Genomic DNA, 23,831 nt, shown 5'->3' on the forward strand with positions numbered 1-23,831 from the left:
AACGAGAGTGCTATCAGCTCACAGCTCCAGTATGTGTGTGGTGATCCTCATATCTACTTTCTGTGAATTGTGACCATTCGACTTTTAAAAAGTACTTTGGGTATTTTGTTAGATCATGTTTTCTATAATTATTGTCACTGAGCAGGGCTAGATGTATGTGAACAATAATAATGAGGTTTCCTATTGACAATGGGAACAGTGTCCTTCTTCAGGATTTGTAAATTATGAAGACAAGGCAGTATGAAAAATGCCAGTCTTTACTTCAGAAATATGTGACAATCTTCACTTTCACGGTGATACTTCTGGTTAATGGTTCTTATTACTCAGTAATTCTGATGGTTCAGCAATAATGTTGCCAATGTCCTTGCAGTATGGGGGGAATTCAGCTGCTGGTGATGTTTATTTGCTCACATTACCTTCTTTTATGGCAGACAATCTTTGTTTTTAGATGGGAATGGGTACACACCTAAAGATTTATCTGTCCAATCTGTCTGGCGGGAACAAAAATCTGGTAATGTATGGGCGTAAAGGATAATCAACCATTTATCCCCAAATGCTGACAAATGGACCACATTCATTTGATTTAAGAAATGTATAGGAACAATTGGTTTTTTTTTTGTTGTTGTTTGTTTTCCAGTGTTTGGTGCACATGGTTGGTTGACATTTGCTCCGAAACATTCTCAGATTTTTCCAGATATTTATTCCCACCAAACAGATTGGACATATAAATCTATAGGTGAGTACCCGGCTTAAATTAGTCATGAATTATTTGCGGCAATGACTAAGTGCAGATATGCCACATTGACAGCACCTCTAGACTTGGATATCTGTGGCAAGATTGGGCCACAAGCCGCAGTGATGTATGTGGCATTTCCACACAGTTGCGAAGGTAACTCATCCCCCCTTGCGCTGTTTCAGCTGATTCAAATGTTTTGTGAGGTCATATGATCAAAGATACTGATCACACAGTGACATTGACTAAATGTTTCATAGGCATTGTGCGGCCATTACACAGAAATAATTAAACCATTAAAATATAAGATCTTGGCGCCTAAACAGCAACATTTATTTTTCTATGTAATATACACGCGTGCGCGCACACACACACACACACACACACACACACACACACACACACACTCTCTGCTTGAACTCTGTGTGACTCAGTAGTGCCAAGCCTCTAAATTCATCTTCTTTAGAGTGCATCTTAGTCGCAAAACTGAGCTAAAAGGATGCACAAGCAGCTTCTACTGAAAAAAATGAAACGCTGTATGTCTAATAAAGATGTGTAGCGTTCAACAATCCTATTAAATACTGTATATACCAGTCCCCTCTACTCAGAAGAAGCTGCCATCTTCACAGCCAAATTTACTGTATATCCATGAGAAGTCAGTCCATCAGATCTCTAGAACATAGTGACATCACTGAGGCGCGAGACACTTAGTAGCTATGACTTACAAGATGCTATGATTCTGCGGCTAATCATTCCAATTTTATCTGTGAAAGCCGACGGAGTGTATAAGAACCACAAATGTGCTTTGCTGCATTTCATTCCAAAATCGTCTGTCTTTGTGTCTGAACCAGAAGTTTGATTGCCGTATCACACTGGAATTAGGAAGAGCTATAAATACACCAGCATTTGTATCTCATTTACTGGAAATGTCTGCAGGCTTTTTCTGACACTGCAGCTTCTATTTATTGCTTAAGTCGCCAAATAACAAGTTGTGCACTCAGAAAGCAGAATGCTATGCAGCCTGTCACCGTATAGAGGGAAACACTACTTGAGATATTGTTGAAAGGTAGACATGATTATAGTGACTCAAAGAAAGGATTGTAATGAGTCAGTAGAGTGGGCTCTGCTGGAACAAAGTGATATTTCTGGATCATCAGTCTGTTGAAAACTTGTGAACAAGGTTTAAGACCACTTAAAAGTAGCACCATTACCTACAGAGAGTGGAGGCGGCCATTGTGAGGGCTGGCACGGAACGCATGATAAATGTCAGCGTGCAGAGGGTGTGTATAATCTATAGCAAACACCCAGACGTTCACTTTACTTTTCTATAATGTGCTATGATCGCTGCCTTATTATTAATGGACGCATTATACAGGGAAAGGAAATCCTGTGTATGGAAGTATTTATAATAATATTATCTATTATTTATAAAATGGCACCACTATGGTTATACAGCACCTTACACATACATAAACATAATGAACAAAACAAGACTAGCGACTTATGTTACAGACCGGGGCTTTTTAAGAGAGGAGAGGACCCTTGGGTTAAAATGACTAAAATAAATTGGTTTGCAATAATGTAGCATCCTGTTACTCTTGCCAAAGGCATTGCTTTATTTTTCTAGCTTCTAATTTGGCTGACTTTTTTTATCCTTGAGTATTACGCGGCACAGACATACAGATAGTGGTAGATGCTCAATTAGTTCAGTAGCATTTCCCAGGTGCATGAGGGAGGGGTTAAATACTCAGTAAGTAAAACAAGACATTTTTTCCCTCAACACACTGAGCAATGCTAGTAACCAATCTAGAACACTACATGATAATAGAATTCAGAGATATTGGTTACATATACCTGCGCAGGTGTATGCTATGCCCCCAAGCCGCATCAAGGCTTCTCTGTATATTGGGGGTCCCTAGCGCTATATCTAGGTGCAGGGTGCGGCACCCCAAAAAAACCATCATAAGCTGGGAAGCCCAGCGCGGCATGCCAGTGATATACTAAGTGTTAATAATTAGTGATAGGAAGCCGAAGCTAAATAAAAGGAGAGAGATAAATGAATGCAATTAAAATAGGATAGAGATAGTGTTAGTGAGGGAAAAGTGTTAATAGAATGTAAAGGCATGCCGCACTAAAGGCACCCAGCCCATCCAGTCCATGAGCACCGCACCCCACACCACCGTTACCCTAAATTGGGTCTACGATTAACCAGCAAGGAGCCACATGATAATGGCTCCTTACTTGATATATCCAAACTAAGAGCTACCTACCTTGGAGCAACCCCAAACTACTCCATGTGGCATATCAGGACCCACATCTCCTCCTAATATGGGCTCCCTTCTGCCTCTAACAACATACATACAGATAGTGGTAGATGCTCAATTAGTTCAGTAGCATTTCCCAGGTGCATGAGGGAGGGGTTAAATACTCAGTAAGTAAAACAAGACATTTTTTCCCTCAACACACTGAGCAATGCTAGTAACCAATCTAGAACACTACATGATAATAGAATTCAGAGATATTGGTTACATATACCTGCGCAGGTGTATGCTATGCCCCCAAGCCGCATCAAGGCTTCTCTGTATATTGGGGGTCCCTAGCGCTATATCTAGGTGCAGGGTGCGGCACCCCAAAAAACCATCATAAGCTGGGAAGCCCAGCGCGGCATGCCAGTGATATACTAAGTGTTAATAATTAGTGATAGGAAGCCGAAGCTAAATAAAAGGAGAGAGATAAATGAATGCAATTAAAATAGGATAGAGATAGTGTTAGTGAGGGAAAAGTGTTAATAGAATGTAAAGGCATGCCGCACTAAAGGCACCCAGCCCATCCAGTCCATGAGCACCGCACCCCACACCACCGTTACCCTAAATTGGGTCTACGATTAACCAGCAAGGAGCCACATGATAATGGCTCCTTACTTGATATATCCAAACTAAGAGCTACCTACCTTGGAGCAACCCCAAACTACTCCATGTGGCATATCAGGACCCACATCTCCTCCTAATATGGGCTCCCTTCTGCCTCTAACAACATACATACAGATAGTGGTAGATGCTCAATTAGTTCAGTAGCATTTCCCAGGTGCATGAGGGAGGGGTTAAATACTCAGTAAGTAAAACAAGACATTTTTTCCCTCAACACACTGAGCGGCACAGCTCTGCGCGGTTCTGCTTTTTTTGGGATACAGTTGAATCCGCACAACAGTTCTCTGTCACATTGAAGGGCTACTGTGTATATGTTGAGCACAGGGTGATAATATATGTAACTTATTGTTGTTTAATGCACGGTATTGTGCTGATTTTATTTGCAGTACTTACGTTTGTTGGGGGGTTTTTTTGGTTGGAGGGAAAAGGAAGTTTTTGATGCTGTCTTAAATGGCAAAAAACAATACATCTCTGTTGTGTACTATAACTTGTGACAGGAAAGTTTGTTTCAGAAGTGCAAGTAACCCTCAAAGCGCCTTTCTAACACTATTTATGCCTTACAGCTGGTTGTCTTTCAGGATTTTCCTTCCTCTGCTTTGCCAAAGGTTTCAAGAAGAAGGTTGTATCTTCAAAGTGCAGGAAAAGTGAATGTTGTGTTATCCTGTCAGTTCAGTGGAAATGCAGCTGGCTCTGTTTAAATGACCTTGCTGTAAGCTTTGCTTCCATCTGTGATGTGCAGAGCGCAGTGTTGGGGACCTCGCCTTGCTCATCACTGGGCTTTGTAACCGTGCTAAACATGGCTCAGAGTTTGCTGACCTGAAAATGTTCAATCTGATTCTGTATTTGAACAAACTGAATATTAGTGTTTCCATATTACCAAGTGGGTTAAACTATACCTTCTGTGTCTGTGATTCACTATGATTACTGGACCAAGTAACTAAATTAATACTGCAGAACAGTTTATACAGGAAATATAAGTTTTGTTTTGATTGATATGTCGATCAATTTGGTCGTATGGTGGCATGGCGACTAGCATTGTTCCGTCACATTGCTGAGGTCTTAGTGATCTATACACGTGTGGTCTTAGTAAGAGTGTTACAGACCGCTAACCTCAGCCTACCCGCCCAACACAGATCACTTAAATCAGCTCCACCCACTTCCAACACAATACTTTCACCTCTGTGTCATCAAATCCCCCCATCCTCCTGGACATGGCCTGCACTTCTAGACCACTGCACTGTCTGAGCTGCTCCTTCAGGGATCCGCTGGTGCTCTATCAGCACTGGATTAAACAACTGTGACTTCACTAATGCGCAGATCCCCTTCCCCCAGCACACTGCTTGGATTGGTGTGTGCTGATCCAGGCACTTCCCTCTATCATTACAGTACAGGTTGTCGTATGTGTTCACATCCCACGGGCATACTTGTGAACTGTATGTGTGAAGTAAATACATTCTCTTGGTGTTTTGCAAGGCTTTCCAGTTTCTTTCCACAGTACAAAACATTATCTTCTTCTAAATGAAGTCAAACTTTATTGCCTATTTTTAAGTTTGGAGTAAAAAAAAAAGAGCATATAACCGTGTACAAATAAATCTAACATTTTTGCATGTAACCCACAAATGCTGGCCAACTTTATTGCTATACTGCAAAACAGTTTATATACAGTACACCCCTACCAAATCTAAATCTGCCCCACCTGCCGGACAATTATTTGCGTTTTTTTTATTGTGGGAGAATCAGGCCCTTAGACTGTAATGCTGTGTACACACGGTCCGATTTCCTTTCCGATGTTGACGATATAGTCAACATCGGATCGGCATCGGATCAACATCGGATGCAGATCGCAAGGGTTTTAACCCTTGCGATCCCGATCCGATCCCGATGCGCGTTCACGTATCGGAAGCCAGAAAGTCTTGGCTGCCTTGTCTATATAGTGCAGATCTGCACTATATAGTCAAGATAGGATGCAAATCGAATGTGCCTTAAGATCCTATCCACGATCCTATCTGATCAGATCGTGGATCTTAAGGCACATCTAACGTGTGTACACACCATAAGGGCTTGAATAAACATTCTGTACTGCATTGCAGTACATGAATAACAATTAATTAATAAACAATAACTGAAAGGCTGCAGAAACCCCATTGTGCTAAATTTGTTGCATAATTTACATTTGATAAACTGTTTTGTTTTAAGCAATACAGAGTTCCATTTGATTCAATAGAGAAGTGGGTCACATATATCCATAAGGGATCTCCCCAATGCCTTGGAATTGATCACTGATATACACTTATGCTTGACCAGTCATTGTAGCTCGTGCACCACAACATTGTGATTCATTCTAATTCGATAACTTTTAAGGTATTTTCTTAAAATTAAATGGAAACTGGGATTTGAATAGCAACTGTCATCACAGTTAAGCCTTCAACATACATGTTTTACTCATGTCCATTTAAGTGGGCAAAGGGTCATAAGCGGTTAAGCTACACTACCAGTCTTGGCTATGTACATTTATGCATCAAACTAAAATAACTGCAGAATGAGCCATTTTAATTTGGGCTATTTTGTCCCGGATCCCACAGACACAAATCCAGGACAGTATCCTCATGAAACGAAAGCACAGAAAAGTGCTCTGGGTTTCAGTGAAGTGGCATAGCTATTATACCATTATATCATATTCCAGGTACAAAACGGTTTAAAAAGGTAGTCACTATTGGAAAGTAATATAAAATGTGCTATATGTTTCTAAGATGAATACTATACATGTTTATATTTATCGAAATGTGTCCACCTTCCTCTCTGACATTCCTCTGCTGCAGATTGCCATGTTATTGGGGTGGGGCATCTCTATTCAGAGGTAGAGTTAAAGGTTTTCAGACAGAGGAACTGTTTGAGGAATGTGGTCAGGTTCCAGGTGGTTGAAATCCTGATGGCCACGGTTAGTGTTAAACATTAGCGGGGAGAATGTTAGGGTTAGGTTACAATAGCGGATGTTATGGCTCGGTTGTGGGAGAAGATGGTTAGAGTTAGGATTAAAGTTATGGTTAAAATACTCACTAGCATCCATCGAAATGTCGCTGTCGGCATTCCGATTGTTGGGGTTTCAACCGACAGGATATCTATACCATGCACTGAGTGGAACAATTCATTTATAAAAATAGACAGTTTTTCTCTACAATATGTTTGCAAAATGGAGCTTAGCCATCAGACCTCTGGTAATATTATCTGTGATTATGGGTAAAAGGCTCACCCTGGGCTATCTAATTAGCCCCAGGTTTCACTGAATTGTGTGTTTTTTATCAGGCAATCTAATTTGATAGCACAATAAAAAAAAGAATTGGTGAAACATCTGGAAAAATAGCGAAAACAGTCTGTTTCCCACTCTGGATATTTTATCTGGGGTAATTGGGTACCACCCCAAAGTCTTTTTGATTGTCTCTTTATAAGTCTTTATAGCCTGGAGGTAGGGGCTGTAAAGTTTATGTCTATAATGCTACATTTGTGATGCTAATTATTCAGTTGTATTCAGTGTTTAATGGGATATATTACTATTTTAAAATTTTAATGTCTAGCCTTCACATAAATGTCCTATTGAGGGTGCTGCGTATGTTATTTATTAATGATTTCCATATATATGCATATACCTTTTCTCAAATATGCTCCAGGCAAGCAAAGATGTTCTATCATTTACTTGTAACTTCCAAAGATTCCATGTGTGTATCTTATCTGAACAGAAGTCTTTCAGCTGCAGGAAGTCATTGGCTGAACTTCCTGCGGATAACAATTATCAATGCACACAGCTGTCATTCCTTTATAGGATAGTATTATATGCTGGGACATTGATAACATTGTATAAACATTACACTGCATAGGAAACCTGGTAACAAGCTGGTAACGCTTCTGTTCAAATAAGAAAGAAAAAAAGGTACCTTTTCGGCCAAACGTCTTTCTCCTCTGGAGTCAGCTGTCAGTTCCTTCAGTTCTGAATTCCACATGATGCTTCCTCATGGCCTGTGGCAGGAAAAGATTTCCTGTGTCTCTGAAAATGTCTCTTTTTTTTTTATCTTACAATTATTTATCTTACACTTATCTTATTTGCAACTGAATAGTATATCTTAGAAGGGTAAAAAATATCTGCATTTTTGTGCAATATTTAAGATGCTTCTCAGAGATTTCTAAGATTTATTTGAGGAACTTTTAAGAATTTGTAGAAAAGTATCTGTAGGTTATTAGGTCATTATTCATGAGTTTTAACCCCTTCCCGACATTTGACGTACATTTACGTCATGGCCGGGAGGTACTTCCCGACACATGGCATAAATGTACGTCATGAGTTTAAACTGTCACTGCGTCTCGAGACGCAGTGACAGAGGGACGATGTCTGCTGTCCCTGACAGCAGACATGTCCCTGCATGCCCAGGGGGGGCTGCGATGTCGCCCCCCCGTCGGCGATCGCTGTGATTGGCTGTTCAGTGTGAACAGCCATTCACAGCGTTTTCCTGTGTTACCAGCGAATCGGACGCTCGGTAACACAGGTGTCAATCACCGCCGGGCGTCAGGGGGCATGAGGGGGTCATCGGTGACGATGACACCTCACCCCACCCTCACCCCACCTGCCCCCAAGGCTGTGATTGGTCCGTGGGACCCACGGACCAATCACAGCCAAGGCGCGACATTTAAACTGACGGTGACTGCGCTGCAGACGCCATTCCGGTCTGGAATAGCGTGCAGAACGGTCACCGTGCCTGCCTGCCGTGAATACCGACCTGATCCTTGCTAATACTTACCTGATCCTTGCAAATACCTTACCTGATCACCTTATCACTGCTTGTAGCGTGCTGGACGCTTCCTGGATCTGACTTCCTGAGACTTCCTGCTGCTGCTGCAGTGTGATAGAGAGATAGAGAGATAGAGAGAGAGATAGAGAGAGATAGAGAGAGATAGAGAGATAGTGACAGAGAGAGCTATATTTTGTGTCTGCTACCCCCCCTTTTTGGGGGTGCAGGGGTTTTCTATATATATATATAACTGTCAGTGCTGCTGCTGCAGTGTCATACAGTGATAGATAGTGATAGATAGTGATAGATAGTGAGAGGTAGAGAGATAGAGAGATTTGTGTCTGCTACCCCCCCTTTTTGGGGGTGCAGGGGTTTTATTTTATATATATAACTGTCAGTGCTGCTGCTGCAGTGTCATAGAGTGATAGATAGTGATAGATAGTGAGAGATAGAGAGATAGAGAGAGATAGTGACAGAGAGTGATAGAGAGTGTATATTTTGTGTCTGCTACCCCCCCTTTTTGGGGGTGCAGTTTTTTTTATACATATAACTGTCAGTGCTGCTGCTGCAGTGTCCTAGAGTGATAGATAGTGAGAGATAGTGAGAGATAGAGAGATAGAGAGAGATAGTGACAGAGAGTGATAGAGAGTGTATATTTTGTGTCTGATCAGTATATCTGTGCTGATCAGCAACTTTTTGGGGGCGCAGAGGTTTTTTTTTTATATATATACCTGTCAGTTGCTGCCAGTTGCACTGTCAGTTGCACCAAAGGTTGTGCACCTGCTGTCCCTCACTGGTAATCAGTGTCGCATCACTGATCACCTTTTTTTTTTTTTGTGAGTGCTGTGGGGTCTTTTTTTAATTTTTTTTTTACACACACTGATTTTGTGGGTGTCCTGTGGCCACTGTGCGCCGATCAGTGACGTACATCACTGATCAGCTTTTTCGGCACAGGGTTGATCAATTTTTTTTTTTTTTTTTGATCAGATTCCTGTTGCCTTTGAGCGCTGTTCAGTGACAGACGTTACTGACCAACATCTGTGCTCAATTTTTGGCGCAGGACCTTTTTTTTTTTTTTTTAACCCCTTCAATTTTTTATTTTTAACCCCTTCATTTTTTTTTTTTTTATTGGTATAAAGTATTTTTTTTTTTCTGCACCACATACACACTACATACCCCCCGGATTGAAATAAAGTTTGTACCCCCCCCCTACACTATACACGTGTTGAAACATTTCACTACCAGTAACACAAAAATAAAAATGGCATCCCAAATGTCCTCCCAAATGTCCTCCCAAATGTCCTCCCAGTCATCCAGGAGAATGTATTCAGTGGAGGAGGCATATGCCATGCTTGCCTCTGACTCTGACACAGGCAGTGATGCAAGCGGGGAATTTGAAGGATTCGTCTTAAGCTCCTCTTCCTCCTCTGGTGATGAGGGACCCCCTCAAAGACGCCCCCGTAGATCAGCTGAGATTCCCCCCCCAATAATTGATCTAGTATGGACCCCACCACCAGACAATTTTGAGCCCCAGGTTCCTGAGTTTTTGGCCATGCCAGGAATCCAATTTGATTCCACAGGTCTCAGAGAAATTGACTTTTTCAAATTATTTTTCTCTGATGATTTTATAAATTTAATGGTGGACCAAACTAATTTATATGCCCAGCAGTTTATTGCTCAAAACCCCACGTCATCATTTGCTAGGTGGACCCCTGTAGATGCAGTAGAGATGATGACGTTTTGGGGTCTGGTGTTTCATATGGGCATAGTAAAAAAGCCAGAAATTAGGCAATATTGGAGTACAGATGTTCTGTACAGTACTCCATTTTACCGTATGGCCATGCCCCGGACTCGATTTGAGACAATTCTTAAATTTATACATTACACCGATAATGCACAGTGCCCACCCAGAGATGATCCCACCTTTGACCGGCTATTCAAAGTCAGGCCGGTCATTGATCATTTCAGTGCCAAATTTGAAGAGGTGTACATCCCTGAAAAATTTATTTGTATCGACGAGTCCCTTATACATTTTAAAGGAAGGGTTAAATTCCGCCAGTACCTTCCCAGTAAGAGGGCAAGGTATGGCATAAAAATGTATAAACTGTGTGAAAGCACCTCAGGGTACACCCACAGGTTTAGGGTTTATGAAGGGAAGGATTCAAGAATTCAACCGCCAGAATGCCCCCCCTCCCTCGTAGGTGTTAGTGGGAAAATTGTCTGGGATTTAGTGCACCCCTTCCTGGATAAAGGTTATCACCTCTATGTGGATAACTTTTACACTAGCATCCCCCTGTTTAAGGCCCTTGGTTCAAGAGGTACAGCAGCTTGCGGTACTGTGCGCAAGAACCAAAGAGGCCTCCCAAAAACGCACATTGCCCAAGTAATGAGAAGGGGTGAAAGCAGGGGAATATGCAACGAAAATATGTTGTTGGTCAAATATAAGGACAAGAGGGATGTCCTTATACTGACAACAATTCACGGAGACAGTACCACCTCCGTCCCTGTACGAGGTACCAGTACCCACACCTCCAAACCTAATTGTATCCTGGATTACAATAGGTACATGGGCGGAGTGGATCTTTCAGATCAGGTACTGAAGCCGTACAGTGCCCTGCGGAAAACAAAATTCTGGTACAAGAAGGTGGCCGTGTATATCATCCAGATGGCACTGTATAACGCTTACGTGCTATTCCGTTCTACCGGCCAGAGGGGGACATTTATGCACTTTCAAGAGGAAGTCATAAAGGGCCTAATATTTGGGAACCAGCAGGCAGAGGGCCCCAGTACTTCTAGTACTGGCCCCCGTATTGTACCAGGGCAGCATTTTCCTGATGAAATCCCCTCCACTGGAAAAAAGGGCAGGACACAAAAAAGGTGCAAAGTTTGCTATAAAAAGGGAATAAGAAAGCAAACTATTTTCCAGTGTGACACTTGCCCCGACAAACCCGGCCTATGTATAAAGGAGTGTTTTAAAATATACCACACATCTATGGAATATTAGGTTCATAATTTCACCGTGCTTCGGGGGTCTTGCTAATGCCACATAGCACCCACCATTCATTCCACCAGAATCTGAGCCGCAAAATCCAAAAATCACTCCTTCCCTTCTGAGTCCTGCCATGCACCCAACTGGTATTTTTTGGTCACATGTGAGGCATTGCCGTACTCGGGAGAAATTGGGGTACAGATTTTGGGGTGCTTTGTCTCCTTCATTCCTTGTGAAAATGAAAAATTTTGAGCCAGAACTGCATTTTTGTGTAAAAAAATGTAATTTTTCATGTTCACTGCCCAGTTTTATCAAAATTGGTGAAACCCCTGGGGGTTTGAAATGTACACTATACCCCTAGATGAATTCCCTGAGGGGTGTAGTTTGCAAAATGGGGTCACTTGTGGGGGGGTTCCACTGTATTGGTGCTTTGGGGGTCTTGCTAATGCGACATAGCACCCACCATCATTCCACCAGAATTTGTGCTGCAAAATCCAAATATCACTCCTTCCCTTCTGAGTCCTGCCACTTTTTGGTCACACATGAGGCATTGCCGTACTCGGGAGAAATTGGGGCACAGATTTTGGGGTGCTTTGTCTCCTTCATTCCTTCTGAAAATGAAAAATTTTGAGCCAGAACTGCATTTTTGTGTAAAAAAATGTAATTTTTCATTTTCACTGCCCACTTGTATCAAAATTGGTGAAACCCCTGGGGGTTTGAAATGTACACTATACCCCTAGATGAATTCCCTGAGGGGTGTAGTTTGCAAAATGGGGTGACTTGTGGGGGGGTTCCACTGTATTGGTGCAACATAGCACCCACCATTCATTCCACCAGAATCTGTGCTGCAAAATCCAAAAATCACTCCTTCCCTTCTGAGTCCTGCCATGCACCCAACTGGTATTTTTTGGTCACATGTGAGGCATTGCCGTACTCGGGAGAAATTGGGGCACAGATTTTGGGGTGCTTTTTCTCCTTCATACCTTCCGAAAATGAAAAATTTTGAGCCAGAACTGCATTTTTGTGTAAAAAATGTAATTTTTCATGTTCACTGCCCACTTGTATCAAAATTGGTGAAACCCCTGGGGGTTTGAAATGTACACTATACCCCTAGATGAATTCCCTGAGGGGTGTAGTTTGCAAAATGGGGTCACTTGTGGGGGGGTTCCACTGTATTGGTGCTTGGGGGGTCTTGCTAATGCGACATAGCACCCACCAAAATTCCACCAGAATCTGAGCTGCAAAATCCAAAAATCACTCCTTCCCTTTTGAGTCCTGCCATGCACCCAACTGGTATTTTTTGGTCACATGTGAGGCATTGCCGTACTCGGGAGAAATTGGGGCACAGATTTTGGGGTGCTTTTTCTCCTTCATACCTTCTGAAAATGAAAAATTTTGAGCCAGAACTGCATTTTTGTGTAAAAAATGTAATTTTTCATGTTCACTGCCCACTTGTATCAAAATTGGTGAAACCCCTGGGGGTTTGAAATGTACACTATACCCCTAGATGAATTCCCTGAGGGGTGTAGTTTGCAAAATGGGGTGACTTGTGGGGGGGTTCCACTGTATTGGTGCTTGGGGGGTCTTGCTAATGCCACATAGCACCCACCAACATTCCACCAGAATCTGAGCTGCAAAATCCAAAAATCACTCCTTCCCTTCTGAGTCCTGCCATGCACCCAAATGGTATTTTTTGGTCACATGTGAGGCATTGCCGTACTCGGGAGAAATTGGGGCACAGATTTTGGGGTGCTTTGTCTCCTTCATACCTTCTGAAAATGAAAAATTTTGAGCCAGAACTGCATTTTTGTGTAAAAAAATGTAATTTTTCATTTTCACTGCCCACTTGTATCAAAATTGGTGAAACCCCTGGGGGTTTGAAATGTACACTATACCCCTAGATGAATTCCCTGAGGGGTGTACTTTGCAAAATGGGGTGACTTGTGGGGGGGTTCCACTGTATTGGTGCAACATAGCACCCACCATTCATTCCACCAAAATCTGTGCTGCAAAATCCAAAAATCACTCCTTCCGTTCTGAGTCCTGCCATGCACCCAACTGGTATTTTTTGGTCACATGTGAGGCATTTCCGTACTCGGGAGAAATTGGGGCACAGATTTTGGGGTGCTTTTTCTCCTTCATACCTTCTGAAAATGAAAAATTTTGAGCCAGAACTGCATTTTTGTGTAAAAAAATGTAATTTTTCATTTTCACTGCCCACTTGTATCAAAATTGGTGAAACCCCTGGGGGTTTGAAATGTACACTATACCCCTAGATGAATTCCCTGAGGGGTGTAGTTTTCAAAATGGGGTGACTTGTGGGGGGGTTCCACTGTATTGGTGCTTGGGGGGTCTTGCTAATGCGACATAGCACCCACCAAAATTCCACCAGAATCTGAGCTGCAAAATCCAAAAATCACTCCTTCCGTTCTGAGTCCTGCCATGCACCCAACTGGTATTTTTTGGTCACATGTGAGGCATTGCCGTACTCGGGAGAAATTGGGGCACAGATTTTGGGGTGCTTTTTCTCCTTCATACCTTCTGAAAATGAAAAATTTCGAGCCAGAACTGCATTTTTGTGTAAAAAAATGTAATTTTTCATTTTCACTGCCCACTTGTATCAAAATTGGTGAAACCCCTGGGGGTTTGAAATGTACACTATACCCCTAGATGAATTCCCTGAGGGGTGTAGTTTTCAAAATGGGGTGACTTGTGGGGGGGTTCCACTGTATTGGTGCTTGGGGGGTCTTGCTAATGCGACATAGCACCCACCAAAATTCCACCAGAATCTGAGCCGCAAAATCCAAAAATCACTCCTTCCGTTCTGAGTCCTGCCATGCACCCAACTGGTATTTTTTGGTCACATGTGAGGCATTTCCGTACTCGGGAGAAATTGGGGCACATATTTTGGGGTGCTTTTTCTCCTTCATACCTTCTGAAAATGAAAAATTTTGAGCCAGAACTGCATTTTTGTGTAAAAAAAATGTAATTTTTCATTTTCACTGCCCACTTGTATCAAAATTGGTGAAACCCCTGGGGGTTTGAAATGTACACTATACCCCTAGATGAATTCCCTGAGGGGTGTACTTTGCAAAATGGGGTGAATTGTGGGGGGGTTCCACTGTATTGGTGCAACATAGCACCCACCATTCATTCCACCAGAATCTGTGCTGCAAAATCCAAAAATCACTCCTTCCCTTCTGAGTCCTGCCATGCACCCAACTGGTATTTTTTGGTCACATGTGAGGCATTGCCGTACTCGGGAGAAATTGGGGCACAGATTTTGGGGTGCTTTTTCTCCTTCATACCTTCTGAAAATGAAAAATTTTGAGCCAGAACTGCATTTTTGTGTAAAAAAATGTAATTTTTCATTTTCACTGCCCACTTGTATCAAAATTGGTGAAACCCCTGGGGGTTTGAAATGTACACTATACCCCTAGATGAATTCCCTGAGGGGTGTAGTTTTCAAAATGGGGTGACTTGTGGGGGGGTTCCACTGTATTGGTGCTTTGGGGGTCTTGCTAATGCGACATAGCACCCACCAAAATTCCACCAGAATCTGAGCTGCAAAATCCAAAAATCACTCCTTCCCTTCTGAGTCCTGCCATGCACCCAACTGGTATTTTTTGGTCACATGTGAGGCATTGCCGTACTCGGGAGAAATTGGGGCACAGATTTTGGGGTGCTTTGTCTCCTTCATACCTTCTGAAAATGACAAATTTGGAGCCAGAACTGTATTTTTGTGTAAAAAAAATAATTTTTCATTTTCACTGCCCAGTTGTACCACAATTGGTGAAACCCCTGGGGGTTTGAAATGTACACTATACCCCTAGATGAATTCCCTGAGGGGTGTAGTTTGCAAAATGGGGTCACTTGTGGGGGGGTTCCTAACTTTTAGCATCTTATGGTGCCTAGAAACCTACATGGTGCCTAAAAAATAATCTCATAAAAAGGAGGCTCCAAAATCAAGTAGGTGCTCCTTCTATTATGAAGCCTGTGGTTTGGTCACCGTGCACACTAGGGCCACATATAGGATATTTATGAAAACAAAAGAATTGGGGGAATCAATTTTCAGTCACATTTCTCTAGTAAAATGTACTGTGTTCCTTAGAAAAATGTATTAAAATTGCAAATCTGCAAAAAAAAAGAAATTTTGAAATTTCACCTACACTTTGTTTTAATTCCTGTGAAACACCTAAAGGGTTAACAAACTTCCAAAATGCTGTTTTGAATACTGTGAGGGGTGCAGTTTTTGAAATGGCATCATTTATGGGGGTGTCTCACATACAAGTCCCTCAAAGTCACATCAGAACTGAACTGGTCCCTAAAAAAATCAGTGTTTGAAATTTTCTTGAAAATTTGAGAATTTGCTATTCATATTGTAAGCCTCCTAGTGTCCCAAAAAATTAAAAGGAAGTTGAAATAATGATGTCAACATAAAGTAGACATATGGTCTATGTTAGTTATTCACTATTTTGAGTGGTAAGATTATTTGTCTCACAAGCAGAAAATTTAACATTTTGCAAATCGCTAAATTTTCCATTTTTTCACGATATTTTGGTATTTTTCACAAAAAAACACAGACTGTATCGACCCAAATTTACCACTAATTTGAAGTACAATGTGTCACGAAAAAACAATCTCAAAATCACTGGGATAAGTAAAAGCAAAAAAAAGTTATCCCCACTTAAGTGAGACATGTCAGATTTGAAAAAAAGGGCTCTGTCAGGAACGCAAAAACTGGCTCTGTCAGGAAGGGGTTAAGCTCGTGTTCTCTGAGACCTGCGGCTGCTACTGAAGCCGTAGGAAATGGGGAGCTCTATGTGGGTTCCGTGGAAGGAATGGAGAGATAGGGTTGGTCTCCATTCCTTTAACCCAGGTCAGGTCTTCTGGTTCACAGCCATACAGCAGGCTGATTAGTAGGTGGCGTGCACCTGCAAAATAAGGAGAGTAAAAGCCTGTGATGCTCTGTATCGCTGCCTGGGAAAAGAAGCAGGAAGTGCCACATATGCTGTGAGAGGCTCCTTTCTTATTACCTGTGATCTTTTTGCCTATGGGCTAGTTACTAGGTCTCCCACACTAATCTGGTTACTAAGTACCGGCAGACAAGGATTTATCCTGCTTCTTGTTTATTTGTTTGTGGCCTGATTTATCTAGCTACAGCTCGGGTGCTGAACTTTTGTGTAATTTACTTTGCATGTGAATGCGCCGTAGGTTACTGAAAATTCCTTAAGGCCCCTTGCCCCTTACACTTGTGAGATTTGACCCAATTCAGGTGGATTGAGTGAGTTTATCTGACCAAATCTGATGTGCCTGTCTGACAAAATCTGGTACTTGTGTAGTATCACGGCGCCTGTCGCATCGCATACCACTAATTAAGGTATGTAATGGTATGCCCATGGCATGCGATGGACCCGATTTCAGGCTTTTCCTGGGAAGAGTGTACAATTTTAATATCGCGTCGCATCGCATGCCATTATAATGTCATGCGATGCGACGCAACGCGATTTCAATGTTAAATGCCCACCCAGACCCGATTTTTAATTGTATTCCCCACCCTGATGGGTAATTACAATGTTAAATGCCCCCCCATTGTTAACGCCACCCCACTATTAACGCCAACCCGAAGCGTGGCGAGCGCAGCGGTACGCGTCCTCCGACCTTTTGATACCCCCACTATCCACGTCGGTCGTGGAGTTGATTCTATACAGTCTTGCGAGCGCAGCGAGCCACCGAGCCCGAAGCGTGGCGAGGGGACGCGCAATACTTGTGAAGTAATGCGCATCCCCTCGCGGGGCTCGCTGCGCTCGACACGCTTCGGGCTTGATGGCTCGCTGCGCTCGCCACATAATATAATATCAACTCCACGCCGACGTGGATAGTAGGGGTATGAAAAGGTCAGAGGACGCGTACTGCTGCGCTCGCCACGCTTCGGGTTAGCGTTGATAGTGGGGGGGGGGGGGGCATTTAACATTGTCAGTACCCATCAGGGTGGGTGTACAATGTAAAATCGGGTCTGGGTGCGTGTACAATTTAAAATCGGGTATAATCGCGTCTCATCGCATCCGATCATATGGCATGGCATGCGATGCAACGTGATTTTTTTGGTTGTACAATGCCATGCGATGGAAATGGGGGCGCCGTGATAATACACAAGCATTGGGTATAACCAAGAGCTTGTAAGAGATTGATCCTCCTGCACATAGGATAAAAATCTCGAGTCAATCAGGTCCAATTTGTTGAACAATAAGTTGAACAAGTGTAAAGTGCCTTTACACTTGTCCAACTTATTGTTCAACAAGTTGGACCTGATTGACTTGAGATTTATCCTATGTGCAGGAGGATCAATCTCTTGCAATCTCTTGGTTATACCCAATGGCACAGGATTGAGCATTGTGTCCTACACATCAGGCACATAAGATTTTGTCAGATAAATTGACTCAATCCACCTGAATTGGGTCAAAATCTCACAAGTGTAAGGGGTCCTTTAAAGTTCCTGCTTTTAGAAATCAACCCACGCAAGCGCCCAATGTTGGTATTTTGATGTTGCCGTGGGTTACTGTTTATGGGACAAACACTCTTGTTTTTTTTTTTACATTGCCTATATAGACTTTAGCTGACTGGCAAATAGATCTGTGTTCTGAGCCTAGTACTGAGGGGATACTCCATTAAGTAACACAATTTCAGCCACACCAAAAATGTTGGTTTTGTCCATTAGAGAGAGAATTTGCCTTTGTGAGTGAACCGGAATCGGGCCCTAAGATGTGGGGTTTTCTTTTAGGAATATGGGAGGCAATGGCATGCTTTAATTAAGTGGGGGCAGTTCTGATGAAAAAGATTAAAGAGATGGGCAAGATGAAAACAGGAGAGAGGAATTAGGAGGAGGCAGGAAGGAAATAAGGGCCCTTATTCTTGTTCGTGCGGTACGGCCCGCGTGCGGCCGTACCGCCGATGTTTTTACACTGCACATGCGCAGAGGTCAATCTGCGCATGTGCAGCCCCCTTCGCCGCAGACGTATTTCGTCCGCCGCAAAGGGGGCGTATAGGGGCGTGAGAGGCATCATGCCCTCATTTCCCTATGTGTACGCCCCGCGTTTCATGGGCGTTCCCATGCAAACGCGGGGCGTACGCATGGTAATGAGGCCATGACGCAACTCATGGGGGCGGAAAGCTGACGTCGCCGGATGTCAGCTTTCAGCCCCCATACAAGCTACCACACGGACGATTGTCCGTGTGGTCTCAGCTTGCGGGAGCTGCCGCGGCGTGCGGACCTGCCTTCGATGGTCGACGACCATCGAATGCAGGGGGCAGCTCCCACCATGGTGGAGGCGTACGCCTCCACCATTTTTATGCGGATCGCCAGCCGTCCGTGTACGGACGGCCGTGGCGATCCGTAGGGTGGGCGGGGATTCGTCTGGTGCGGTCGGAGCCGCATATGCGGCTCGACCGCACCAACCAGAATAAGGGCCAAGGTGAGGGGGGAGGGGGAGTCACTAGAAGGCCTTTATTGGACATGACTTAAGCCAACACCTGATTTTTTTGCTGAGTTAACAGCCCTGTGGGAAACCACATGCTGACATGACCAATGATGACATTAAGGTAATGTTAACATTGTGAATGTTGTCATTTGACATGCCGACATGGTAAATGTTGACAATGTAAATGTCATTGTTTTCTGACACAAAACAGTCACTGACATTTTTCAGGTAGACATTCCTTTTAATTAGTGGATACAGATTGTGATGTGTGATAATGAGCCTTAAGGAGCCCATACTCGGTCCGTTGTGGACCGGCTCCGTTCTGTACTATGCGATGCGCGCTCCCGCGCATCACATAGTACGGTACAAAAAGTATGTGCTGCACATACTTTTTGTACTAGGTAAACGATGTGTGCTGTTTAAGTACAGAACGTATCCGATGAACGGACCGTGTATGGGGGGCTATACAAAACCCTGATTATCACTGATTAGTAGCAGAAAACCTTACTAATATCTCTTCCCTGATTATAGGACCAAGTTTTACAGGTCGAGTATCCCGTATCCGAGTATCCGTTATCCGAATTATTCCGAAATACGGACATTCCAGAAAGTGAAAAAAAAAATTTTTTTTGCTAAAAACTCACTGGGGACATTTGTAACAGCATCACTGGGGACATGATATGTAACTGGCACTATATATGTGCAAGACAATGATTGCTTGGCATTCAAATTCAGTGCTGAGATAGTACACACATTTTGTTTCACATTTTGAAACCTTGTTTTTTGAACAATTAAAATATATTTGTGTGTATTTTATGTGGTAATAAAATACATTTGTGTGTATATTATGTGTTTATACAGCATACATGCAAGATACTTCAAAATACATCATTGAAATATTAAAATATTCCGAAATACGGAATAATCCGTTATCCAAAATTCTCCTGGTCCCGAGCATTTTGGATACGGGATACTCAACCTGTACCAGTTACCAAATATTGCACTTACAAAGCTAAGTGCACTGTGCTTACAGTAGTGCTTACTATGTCACACTTGTACTGTTTACATATTGTTTCCTTATGTATTTAACAGTAGAAAGTTTCAAACTGCTGCCAACTGTTTTAATCTGTATATTAAACACTTTGTATTTACAGTATATATGAAAAGCATTCCATTGTATCTTCCATGCTGCTTTGCATCATTTCTACACTGCAGTTATTTTTAGATATCATTATATTAATTAGATTTTTTTTTATTAACATTTTAGCATATGCTGTGAACAGTTTAGCATATGTGTCAATCCCCCCATTGTACAGACACATAAGTGGTGCAGTTTAAAGGCAAGGTTGTACTTGTTCATGCAACTTTGTGTACTACTACTGTGCAAACGGTTGATGCAGTGTTAATGTAAAAAAATAAATTTTCATCAAGAAATGTCGATTGTCCTGATGTCATGAGACTGGTAAGCAAACCAAAGAATAGACAAAAAAGAGTCCATACTTTACATTTATATATATATATATATATATATATATATATATATATATATATATATAATATTTATTTTTTAACTAATGAGTATACGGTGTGTATTATTTATTTATTTTAAACCATTCTTTTTATTGGTACAGTACTTAAGTACAGGGAGTTAACCAAAGATGCATAGGCTAGTTATTCCACAGAAAGTCATAATAAACACCAGTGATTAACATACATAATTACAAAAGTAATATATGTATATATGTATGTATATATATATATATATATATATATATATATTATTTATTTATTAACAGTTTCTTATATAGCGCAAACATATTCCGCAGCGCTTTACAGAGCATAGTTATGAGCAAAAACACATAACGAATTACAGCACAATACAGTTTAGGACAAGTACATGGTTAATACTGATAGTTGCATCAGGGGACAGGACACTGAAGCAATCATCAGGGTGGCAGAGGTTTATATATTCTAAGAAAGGCACATGAGGAGAGAGGGCCCTGCTCGTGAGAGCTTACATTCTAAAAAGGGGAGGGTTAGACAGACTGGGGTGACACAGAAGGGAAAGAGGTGAGCATAAACAGTAGGTTAGGATGAGAGATGGTCGGGTTTTATGCAGGAGGGTGGGAAGAGGTCAGCTTAGTCCTTGATATTTTAAGTCTAAAAAAGAGCTGGGTCATCCAAGAGTAGACAGCAGAGATACAATTGGAGACATGAGTGAGGATAGAGGGAGAGCGGTCAGGAAAGGAGCGGTAGATTTCAGTGTTATCAGCATAGATGTGATAGTGGAAGTCGAGTGAGCACATAAGCTTACCCAGAGAGGACGTATAGAGATAGAGAAGAAGAGAGCCAAGAATAAAATTTTGGGGGACACCTAAAATCAATGGAAGAGCAGGACAGGTGAAGTCATTAGTGGTACAGCAGGGCATTTTCAAAACTGAATATCCAAGCATTAACAGTGATAGTAAAAGTTGTTTGCAGATGTAAAAATGATGATATTATGGTTGAATAGCCAGATTAAGTAGCCAGGAGTAGTATGTTGTGAGAATAAATTGAACTCACTCAAAGCAGTCTTTGGTTTTCTCACTTGTTGCTTCTGTCCTTCTGTTTCACTTCAGTGTAACGCCAGTATAACGCCACAGTTATATTTAAATTATGCCGCACTTTAAAAATGATGCACTTCAAAACTATTATGCACACAGCTAAACTATGCACACAGCCTATTCGGCCACAGCCTAAGTAATGATCTTTAAATGCATCTACACTCATTAATTGGACTTTCCCCACCCAATCCCAACCCCCCTACTACAAAGAATGGTAATAAAAGGGGCTTACATAAACATCCATGCATTCCAAGATAGCATGTGTCATTAAGAGTTATAAGATATTCCTCCCTTCACATTGGCAACATTTGCTTTTTAACTTGCAAAATTAAGTTTGTCAAAAACACATTTCTGATATCTAAAGCAGTGTGCAGAATGATCAATTACCAAAGCATTTCAATACATCCAGCACCTGAGGTGTAATAATCTGCAGCCCAGCCAGACCAAGTATGTAGAATGCTGGTTACCTATGACAATATCAAATCAATCTAGGACAGAGGGTAGAATCATCTGCAGCCCAGCCAGACCAAGTATGTAGAATGCTGGTTACCTATGACAATATCAAATCAATCTAGGACAGAGGGTAGAATCATCTGCAGCCCAGCCAGACCAAGTATGTAGAAAGCTGGTTACCTATGACAATATCAAATCAATCTAGGACAGAGGGTAGAATCATCTGCAGCCCAGCCAGACCAAGTATGTAGAATGCTGGTTACCTATGACAATATCAAATCAATCTAGGACAGAGGGTATAATCATCTGCAGCCCAGCCAGACCAAGTATGTAGAATGCTGGTTACCTATGACAATATCAAATCAATCTAGGACAGAGGGTAGAATCATCTGCAGCCCAGCCAGACCAAGTATGTAGAATGCTGGTTACCTTGATGAAAAGAGAAGTCAGTTCATTCAGGATAAGCTGAACGCCAGTATAACGCCACAGTTATATTTAAATTATGCCGCACTTTAAAAATGATGCACTTCAAAACTATTATGCACACAGCTAAACCATGCACACAGCCTATTCGGCCACAGCCTATATATATAATATTTTTTTTTTAATTGAGGTTTGGACAGGAGAAAGGATATGGACAGGGATGTAGAAACTGGAGGACAGAGGTGGCAAGCAATGGGGTGCAGAGACCAAGACTGTGGATAACTGAGCTCAACAATTTTTTCTAAAATCTTAAATCCAGTTTAGTACATAGTATGTCACTGCACTGTGCCCATAATGCCACACCACTGTGTATATATATAACTAAAAATATTGTGTACAGAGAGGCAAGACTGCTGTCATTGCATATCATGACTGGGATGGGATTTGAGACACCAGTAGAACGGCTTGGATGGGTTTCCTTAAGGCTTCATAGTCAGACAAGTATCTGACTGATTTGTAGCTGGGCAGGAACACTGTGGATTGCATGATGTGGAGCTCATTCAGGAGCCCTGTTCTGTTATGCACCTGCTCTTGCTGGTGAGTGTACATTCATGCTCTGCAGAATAATCATCTACAGTGTTGGCAACCTTGGCAACATCTGAAGAGACCAGCCCTATCCGCTGTACTTGGTGTGAGTGGCAGCCCTCCTCCCAGCACAGCAGTTTCTGCAGCTCCAGCCTACCGGCATTGGTTTGGCAGTTGTCAAGCTCTGAAGTAAAACATCAGCAAAGGGGAAATAATATTTAAAAAAATCAGTCCAGGCATGAGGGCAAATTGTGACTGATACCAAATAATTTTGCAGGTTCATTATATATTCCATGCATGCTACATAATTTATACAAGGTGAAAGAGCTGCCAGTAGGGGGAGACCTGGCTTTCCCAGTCTGTCTTTTATAGACTTGGTAGTGTTACAGAGCATTTTGGTGTATGTGTATCTATCTTATTTTGCAGCAAGTTGCCCTTACTTACTGTAAAATGCTCAAGAGCAAGGACTTTCTACTTCCCTAATAGCCTTAAATATCTGGGAGGCTCCTTAGATTAGTGGGGACATGGGTGGGACAGGTTTGTGAACCATAAAAATAAACATGGCGGCATGAGGACACCTCCTTGTCCAAGATCTCCCAAAAGGAAACGCCAAAGCTTAGCTAGGCCTACGTATGTATGCAGAAGAAGCAGCCATATGTCTTTTTAGGCTACAAGTGCAGTGGGTTCAAGGTTTGTGGTTTAGACGCACCCTCCCTGCCCATCTGTTCCCAAATTCGATGCACGACGCTGCACAAACTATCGAAAAAATGGTGCAGCGGCCATTTTCCTGTTGATTTCCTCATCCGCAGCAGAAAAATCACTGGTAAAATGCCAGCTACACCATTTTCCCAGAGACCTGCCC

The 23,831-nt window shown here is 42.2% G+C and overlaps 1 protein-coding gene across 3 annotated transcripts in view; it reads left to right on the plus strand.

Annotated features, from left to right (window-relative positions):
- ARB2A (ARB2 cotranscriptional regulator A) overlaps nt 1–23,831 on the plus strand; it is a 546,123-nt gene that overhangs the window by 373,180 nt on the left and 149,112 nt on the right. The window lies entirely within an intron of this gene.

Source organism: Crinia signifera, chromosome 1, assembly GCF_055691185.1.
Source record: "Crinia signifera chromosome 1, ASM5569118v1, whole genome shotgun sequence".
NCBI lineage: Eukaryota > Metazoa > Chordata > Amphibia > Anura > Myobatrachidae > Crinia > Crinia signifera.